General features: G+C 35.0%; 1 protein-coding gene and 1 pseudogene across 1 annotated transcript in view; one reads left to right on the top strand and one right to left on the bottom strand.

Annotated features, from left to right (window-relative positions):
* Positions 1–9,567, top strand: part of GABRA3 (gamma-aminobutyric acid type A receptor alpha3 subunit) — a 202,136-nt gene that overhangs the window by 59,896 nt on the left and 132,673 nt on the right. The gene's annotated exons all lie outside the window — the stretch shown is intronic.
* LOC111733384 lies at positions 7,192–7,307 on the bottom strand (annotated as a pseudogene).

Raw genomic sequence — 9,567 nt, 5'->3', positions numbered from 1 at the left:
CGGAGTCCCTCTTCTGTGACAATTTGGAGGACAAATTACCTCGTCAAGTCTTTTGTCCATTTTTGCTACTGGATTTTCTTTCTTTTTCTTATGGTGTTGTAGGAATTCATGTATTTTTGATAATGTTTCTTTAGCAGATATATGTGTGGTATGTGACAAGAATATAGCATTCTATGCTTGTTCTTTACTTTTTTCTTGCATCTTTTGATAAACAGAGTTCTGAATTTTACTAGACTCTTTTAACAATTGCTTCCTTTGCGGCTATCCTTTGGGCATGTTTAAGAAATGCTTTTAAGAAGTTCACTTTTATTATACAGTCTTTTGAGTTTTGACTTTCATATTTAGATCTTCAACCTACCTCTAATAAATTTTTGTATGCTATGGATAAGGTTCAAATTTAATTGTTGCTTGAGGTATGAAAATAACCAACTGTCTTAGCACCATTTATTGAAAATCCTGTATTTACCAGACAATTATTCACTGCTACCTCAGTCATAAATCAAGTGTCCATATATGCCTGGATTTGTTTCTGAACTCTATTCTGTCTCCTTTGTTTGTTGTTTCTGGCGTCAATACCCTCCTGCCCCAACTGCAATTTTTGAAAAGTCTTTTTTTTTTTAAACGGTCTTGATATTAATAGGGCAACTCCCTTTTACCTTATTCTTCAAGACTTCAAGAAGCTATTCTTGGCCCTTAACATTTTCATATAAATTTTAGAATCAGCCTGTCAACGCCGACCAGTCAATTAAAAAAATAAATTCAAATCTCCTCCTGTCACCATATATTTGACCCCCTTTATCCTTATCTACCTCTGGGTGGTGAACACACAATGCAATAGACGGATGATATATTATTGAATTGTACACTCAAAACCTATATAATTTTATTAACCAATGTCACACTAATACATTTCATAAAAACAAAACAATGCAAAACATAAATGATAAAGTGAACAGTACAGACACCTTTTTTATTTCAAGATTCTTTTTAATTAAAGTTATCGGAGTGACATTGGTTAATAAAATCATATAGGTTTCAAGTGTACAATTCAACATGTCTTATGTATACTGCATTGTGAGTTCACCACTCAAAGTTCAATTTCCTTCCATCGCCATATATTTGACCCCCTTTACCTCTATCTACCTCCCTCTTCCCCTCCTTCCCTCTGGTAACCACTAATCCACTAGCCTCCTCTGTTTGTTTGTCATGTTTGTTCGTTGCTTTCAGTTTTACATCCCACATATAGGTGAAATCACATAGAAAACAGTATGGAGTTTCCTCAAAAAAGTATAACTAGTATTACCATGTGACCCAGCAATCCCTCTTCTGGGTATTTACCCAAAAAACTTGAAAACGTTTATCTGTAAAGATATTTGCACCCTGATGTTCATAGTAACATTTTTCACAGTGGCCAAGACATGGAAACAAGTAAAGTGCCCTTCGATACATGATTGGATAAAGAAGATGTGGTATATATATACAATGGATTGATTACTCAGCCGTAAGAAAAGATGAAATACTGCCATTTGCGGCAACATGGATGGACCTTGAGTATAGACATCTTTTGTAAAAACGTTATGTTATTATTACTTTCAGGTATACAGTACATGGGTTAGACATTTATATAGTTTATAAAACAATCCTCCTAATTGTCCTTTCTCTCCTTTGGCTCTCCATCTAGCTATTACCTTACTGCTGACTGCATTCCCTATGCTGTGCTCATCATCCCCGTGACCATTTATCAACTACTAATTTGTACTTTAACCCTTCACCACTTTCTCCCAGACCCCAGCCCCTCTTCCCTCTGGCTGTCACCAGATTGTCCTATATTTGTGAGTCTCTTTTTGATTAGTTCTTTTTGTTCCTTAGATTCCGCATGTAAGTGAAATCATATGATATTTATCTTTCTCTGTCCGACTTATTTCACTCAGCATAATAACCTCTAGGTCCATCCATGTCATTGCAAATGGTAGGATTTCATGTCTTTTTAATGGCTGAGTAATATCCCATTATATATATGAACCATAATTTCTTTATCCAATTGTCCGTTGATGGGAACTTAGGTTGCTTCCGTGTCTTGGCTATTGTGAATTGCGCTGACAATATTGTGCTTAAAATTGTATTTCTGCTTTTATTTAGGTCTTTATTGTCTCTCTAATAAAGTTCTATACTTTTATGCAGAGGCTTTGTACATCATTTATTAGATTTATTCTTAGGCCTAGGTACTTCTTAATTTTATGCTATTATAGATATGATTTTTAGAATTTAGTATATAAGTATTGGTCTTTGGAACTTTTTGATTTCTGGATATTACTTTGATGCCTGGCTACCTTGATAAACTCTCTTAAAAATTCTAATAATTTTTCTGTTGATTATCTAGGATTTTCTATGTACACATTCTTATCATATCCAGATAATTAAAGTTTTGTTTCTTCCTTTCCAAACTGTATCTCTCTTCTTATTCTTGTTTTACTCTGCGATCTGGGACTTTCAATAGAAGATAGAATAGGAGTTGCATCATGTTCCTGATCGCAGAGGAACAGTTCTCATAATTTCTCCTTTCGTTATGTTGTTTTCTGTACGTTGGTTTGCAGATACCCCTAATCAGATACAAAAGAATTCCCTTCTAGTCTTACTTATATTGATATTATCATAACTTTTAAAAAAATCTGTCGATGTTGAGGAATTATATTAATTGATATTCTAATATTCAACTAACCTTAAATACCTAGGATAAACCCAATTTGGACATGATGTGTTATTCATTTTAGATGTTGGATATAATTTGCTAAATTTCTTCTATATTTTTGCCTGTAATTTACTTTTCTCATGCTGTCACTGTCAGGTTTTGGTATTAAGGTTATACTAATCTAGAAACATGAATTAGGGATATAGCATCTTTTATTATTTTATGTATTAATTTACATATAATTTATATTATTTCTTCCTTGAATGTTCAGCAAAACTCTGATAAAGCAAACTGGTCCCGGGTTTGCCTTGTGGGCATATTTTTGACTACTATTTCAATTTCTTTACTGCTTGGCTTATAGGACTATTTATTTTCTCTAATTTCTTCTCGATTTTGTTTTAATAAGTTACATTTTTTTAGAAATTTATTCCTTTGGTCTGAATCTTCAAATGAGTTGTCATAAAGTTGTTCCAGTATACACTTATACTCTGTTTAATGCTAGTTATTTCAATGAATCAACTTTTGACTTTCTTAATCATCTCTTTTAGTATCTTCCTTTTTGACCTTTTTTTAAGTGATTGGGATATGTGCTTTATTAATATTAAACCTTACGTGCTATATTAAACCTTAATATAAGCTCATTAAGGTTTTTTCCTCTTTAATATGTGCATATAAGGCCACGTGTTTTTCCTTAAGTGCTTTTAGCTACTTGCCATAAGTTTTAATAGTGATTTCATTATCGTACACTTAGGATGTTCTAATTTGTATCTTGAATGTGTTTTACCATGAGTTATAGGTATGTATATCCTATATTGTTTCACTCATTTGACATTTGTCATGATTTGCTTTGTAATCTGATATCTCGAGAGATTAAAAATAATGTGTATTTTTTGCCATCAGTGGGTGCAGTTATTCTATATATTTCCACTAAGTCAGGTTTGTTACTCATCTTGTTCAAGATCTATATCTGTCCCGATTTTTAAAATTAATTTGTCAATTTCAGAAAGAGCTGTGGTAAATTTTCCCATTATGATCACAGCTATGTCTATGTTTCTTTGTAGTTCAGTCAGTGTTTGCTTTACATATTTTGAAGCTATGTTATTAGGTCTATAAATTTTTTTATACTTCTTGGTTAAGTTGAATCTTTTATCCCTTGTAGTTTTCTTCTTTATCTCTAGTAAAACCTTTAAATTAAAGTCTATATTTCCTGAATACTAAAATAACATTTTGTTAATATTTGCATGACATATATTTTTGTTTTTACTTTCAACTTTTCTGTTTCCTTATGTTTTAGATAACTCATAAAATATATACAGTTATTTTGTTATTTTTAATCTAGTCTGATAACCTTTTTATTTGAACTGGGGCCTTTATTTTATTTACATATAATAAAGTTGCTGATATATCTGAGTTTGAAAGTATCTTCTCTCGATGCTTTCTGTTAAGCCTGCCTATTTTATGTTCATTTTGATATTTCTTCAATAGTTTTATTTTTTTTCCTCTTTGAGTGTAGAAGATACACAATCTGTTTCTATTTATATTTAGTGTGTGTCCTAGTAAGATACACACTTTACTCTTCAAACTCTTTTTCTTTCCAGAAATTGTATTTGATTCTTTTTCAAGTCTCCTAGTTTATTATTCATAATGTCCTGTTCTCTAGATATTTTAAGTTTGTTTTGCTTTTTTTGTTATGTTTTGTTTTATTTTATGGAGGTCATAGTTCTTTTATCATCTGTGTCTGAAAATTCAACATGTGAAGTATGTGGGGTTTGGTTTTTGTTCTACTTGTTTTTGTTGTTTCTTGTAGGGTCTAGATTCCTCACGGTTTTGGTTATCTTTGTCTGTATACTGATCAATGCCTCTGACAATGTTATTTGTGGGGTTTCTACAAAGCCAAATATGAAGGTGCTATCTTCCAGAGAATATTTATGTTTACTTCTGTAGGTCACCTTGGGCATAGTTTGAGGTTACTTTAAACTAAATTTACAATGAGGTTTCTTGGACCAAACATAATTGGGAATTTAGGTTGCAAAGCTGAGAGAGAGGTCTGCCCGTGGTTTAAAAGCTTTGGGCGCTTGGGGAGTCTGTCTGTCTGTCTTTCTTTTATCTTTCCATGTTCAGTTTAAAGGGAAGCAACTCTCCTGCATCCTCCTGGGTTTGGAGAAGGGGTACAGACTCATTTCTGATTCACTGATACCCTGAACCTGCAGCACTTGGCACATCTGAGCTCATGTGAGTGTGTGTGTGTGTGTGTGTGTGTGTGTGTGTGTGTGTGTTTGTTTGTTTGTTTTGGAAAATACTAGACTTTGGTTTGTCTCTTCCACAACTTAATTTTGTAACTTGTTTTTCTCTTTTCCTTGGGTTATTAGTTCTATTTTATTTTCTTGAGATGTTTTTCTTTCTATTTTGTTTAATTATAAAGGCATTGAAGAATATCAGTTTATGAATTTATCCAGCTGTCCAGCTCTGGGTTTATCCTCACTGAAAATAAAATTTTGTCTTACAGTTTTACCTCTTCAATTTTCCTTGAGATGGTGCTTGAAAAGAAGTAGTTATTATGTGTTATTTTGGAAAACAAATGTCAATTTCTGTTGTTTAGTTATATTAATTATGATGCTTGAATTTGTCTTCATTTTTGTCATCTTAATTTGTTGCAAGCTGAGGAATGTCGCTTAATTACTGTAAACTGAGCAGTGTCTTAATTTCCCTCAACGATCCGATTTCATTTATCTTTTATTTTTAAGTTTTTATTTTATTTATTCTGATGTAGTGTTATGGAAAGCAAGAAGTTTTATGAGTTGCTGCTAATAGGAATGGGGAAGAATAGCATCTATACCTCTACCTGCCCCAACGAACAGTACAGAACAGAACACATTATATCGGGGAATGACCATATACATTTTTGGCTAGTTCAGCCCCTAGGTTTCTAAATTATGGTATTTATGTGACAATAGTTTTTTCTTTCTCTGACAGTCCTTGGGTCTATATGTTCTGTTTTAGAGGATGGGACATGTACAGTCCAAGAATGTTTCTCTTAATCCATCCTCAATAGCAATGCATTTAATTGGATTTCGCCTGTTTTTCATTACCTTGACAACCAACCTCCCTTTACCCCCACTGTTTTATTTTGCTACCTACCTTTTTTTTTAAATGACACATTGAGAGGAGATAGATCTTTAATTGTATTACTCTAGGAACCCCAAATTTTAGAGATACCGATAAAGAATCTCACAAAGGAGATAGAGTAGAAATGGACAGAAGATGAGTAAGGTGGAGTTAACAGTTATAAATTGTTCATTCGAGAAGCTTGATTGACAAAGAGAGGAAAGAAGACGATAACTAGAAAGGAGCATATCAATAGAATTTTTTTTTAAGATGGGAGAAACTTGATTATGTTTATAGTCTAAGAGGAAAGAGTAATTAGAGAAGGAGAGATTTAAAATACAGGTAAGGAGGAGAAGAATCAATGGAGGGGAAAGAAGTTGAGGAGATCAGGAGCTTAGGTTGAGGGGTTATCGTGAAAAGGGACAGATTAAGCTCATTCTCTGAAATGTGAACGTGCCACACTTAAAGGGAAAGTTAATGAAGTAGTGTCTTTGCTATAAACCCCAGTTTATTTAAGGCAAGGAGAAGGGAAGAGTTTTCTGTTATGAGGTTGAAAATATAGGAGTATTTGCTTCCCATAAATGAAGGATTGAAAAGGCATGAGAGAAATGTCGAGAAGGGAAAGATAGTCTTGAGAATATTTTTCTGAGAAGGAAAGGATGCCTAGAATGATGTGGGCAGAAAACGTGCACTTTTTGGGGGGAGGGGGGGGGACACATATTTTATTGAGGAGCTACTATATGCCAAGTACTGTTTTACAGCCTGGAAATAGAGAGATCTTTATGCTAATGAAGCTTATATCTAGTGAGAGAAACAGAAAATAAACAAATAAATATATAATGTAATTTTAGGTAATGCTATATATGCTTTAAGAAAAATCGAACCGAATAAGGCAGTAGAGAGAGATGAGGAAGGAACATGCAGTTTTAGATGAGAGGGAACAGGGAAAGTTTCTCTGAAGTGGTGACACAGGACTAAATCCTAAATAAAGCGAGGAAGTGAGCCAAGCTGATATGTGGGGGAAGAGCAAGTGCAAAGCCCCCAAGGCGGGCACGTGCTGGGTGTTTTCAAGGAACGGTAGGAAAATCAGTTTAAATTGATATGAGTAGGGGAAAGGAAAAGTAAAAAAGAGTAAGATTCAGAGATAACCAGTGGTCAAATTAAGTAGATACTTATAGGTCATGGCAAGTACTTTGGAGCCAATGAAAATCCACTGGAAAAATTTGAGAATGAAGTGGTATAATCTGATTTATAGGTTAAAAACCTCACTGTGGCTGCTGTGCAGAGAATGGACTGTAGAGGGCAGGAGAGGAAGCAGGAAGACAACTTAGGAAGCCATTCCTGGCAGTCATGGAGATGAGAGATGATGGTTTGTTTGTTTGTTTGTTTATTTTTAATGCCTACAGCACCTGGTATTCCTAGATCTCCCATCCAAGTACTAACCAGGCCTGACCCTGCTTAGCTTCCAGGATCAGATGAGATCGGACACGTTCAGGGTGGCATGGCCGTAGAAGAGAGATGATGGTTTAGACCATCTTGTGGGCACTGGAGATGGTGGGAAATTGTCAGAATCCAAATCTGTTCTGAAGTCAATAGGAGAAGCTGATAGTTTGAAGAAAGAGTGTGGAAGAGAGAAATCAAGGCAGAGATGTGAACTAGATATGGGTGGATTTGATGTGGGGTGTGTGAAACAGGGGAGTTCTTGGTCTAGTGTTCTTCTCTTTCTTTGTGGATTCGCTTTTGAGCTGTTTCGTTCACTGCTATTTTCCCAGCACTCAGGACAGTGCCTGGTACATATGGTGCTCCATAATTTGCAATGAATGAATAATAAGAGTGGTTTCAGTGGAATAATAACTGAAAATACCTGATCGGTGTAAGTGGTATGAGCGACTGAGAAGTGAGGAAGTTGAGATAGTGATATAAAAAATTATTGAAATGAATTACCATTAAGAGAAACAGAGAAATTGGGAAAGAATTGGAGGGGGGAGGATGTCACAAGAGACCTTTATTTTTTTTAATGATGGATAATATTGCATCAGTTTTTTATGCTGCAGAGAATGAGCCGGCAGAGAGGGAAAAACTGACAAGTGTGGGAGAGATAAAATCATGGAAGTAAAATCCTTAAGCAGGAGACAGGAAATGGGATCCTGAGCACATGTGGGAGGGATGGCATTAGATAGGGGTATAGACAGCCCCGCAACAAAGGGACAGGTAGAGTGTTTGGCTCAGACTCAGGTAGTTTGATATAACTGGTAGTAGGAAGATGAAGTCTTCTTGACAAAATAAGAAGCAAACCTGTCTGCTAAGAGTCTGGGAGAAGAGTTATTGGAGATTTAAGGAGAGAAAACAGAGTAAAAAAATGAGTCGTTTCAGAAAGCAGGAGAGTAAATTTGTTTGGCAAATGTAAAAGGATCATGGGAAATTTGAAGTATGTTGAGGAAAATTTAAAGACAGACGACCTGTCAGGCATAATTACGCATTTTTCTCTAGCTATTTTTAGCTACTCATTTGCAGGCAAAGAGATGGTCTTAATCAGTGTTTATGTTTTCCCAGGACGTTACAACGGAGTAAGAAAGAGGCAAGTGGGTTCGGGGTACATAGCAGAGAATGATTATAATGACTTTCATTATAGACTATGTATGTAAGAAAGGAAGTAAGAACATGAAGATGACTATGGTCAATTTAAACGTGGTAGCATCGAAGGATTAGCGATTAGGAAGATACAAGAATGAACACTATGAAGGTACTGGATGAAAGGGATTGGATATGGTGAGATAGTGATTTGAGATCATGGGTTTGCAATAACAAGATTTAGGACCTTGGGAATGAGTAACTTGATTAGAGCAGAACTGAGGCTCATTGGAGGGCAAGAGATCAAGGAATTGACCTGTAGCTTTTAGTGACCAGAGATCACTTATATGTCAACCATAATGCTTAATGCTGGACATGAATTATGTCATTTAATTCTCATTCTCATAGCACTTCTATATGGCAGTATAATTATTATCACCAACATTTTATAGATGAGAATGTTGAGTCGAACCACTCAACCAGTGTCACGCTCCTGTGTCGTAGATCAGGAATGGGAACTAACATGTTTCTGACTCTAAAACCTTTAATAATGACAGTGCTTTGAGGATGGGTGGAATTAGATGGCTTCAAATGAAACTCTGGAGACAAATTGAAGCAAAGAGATGTCAGAATTGGCTCTGCAGTACCTGGGTAGCAGCGTATGGGATGCTTCTCTTTAGTTCTGGCAGATAGTGCCTCATGGCATGTAAGCAGGAGTATTGGTGGGAGGAGCGTCAGTATCTGGTTGTTCCTAGGCACTGAGGTAAAGAAGTTTTAGGAATTCTCATAGAATAACGTGCTGTATCGGTGCCTTGTACGTAGTAGGTACTCAGATGTCTGTGATAAAATACATTTACATTTGGATAGGATCTAATAGACTCATCTTGGTGGCAGGTTTATAGCCAGGCATTTTATATATGTTATATTATTTAATCTTTACAATTCTCATATGATGAGTATTATTTTTATTTATTCATTCATTCATTCATTCATTCATTCATCTATCTATCTATCATCTATCTATCTATCTATCTATTATTTATTTATTTAAAGAAATGATTTAAATTTTTTTTCTCCCGTCTACCTCTCCCATCCCCCTCTCCTCTGGTAACCACTAGTGTATAGTCCATGTCCATGAGTCTCTGTTTGTTTGTCCTGCTCATTTGTTGCTTTTGGATTTATATCCCGCATATAAGTGATAT

This window comes from Pteropus vampyrus, unplaced genomic scaffold (genome assembly GCF_000151845.1).
Source record: "Pteropus vampyrus isolate Shadow unplaced genomic scaffold, Pvam_2.0 Scaffold556, whole genome shotgun sequence".
NCBI lineage: Eukaryota > Metazoa > Chordata > Mammalia > Chiroptera > Pteropodidae > Pteropus > Pteropus vampyrus.
This window is presented reverse-complemented; position numbering and strand designations above follow the sequence as displayed.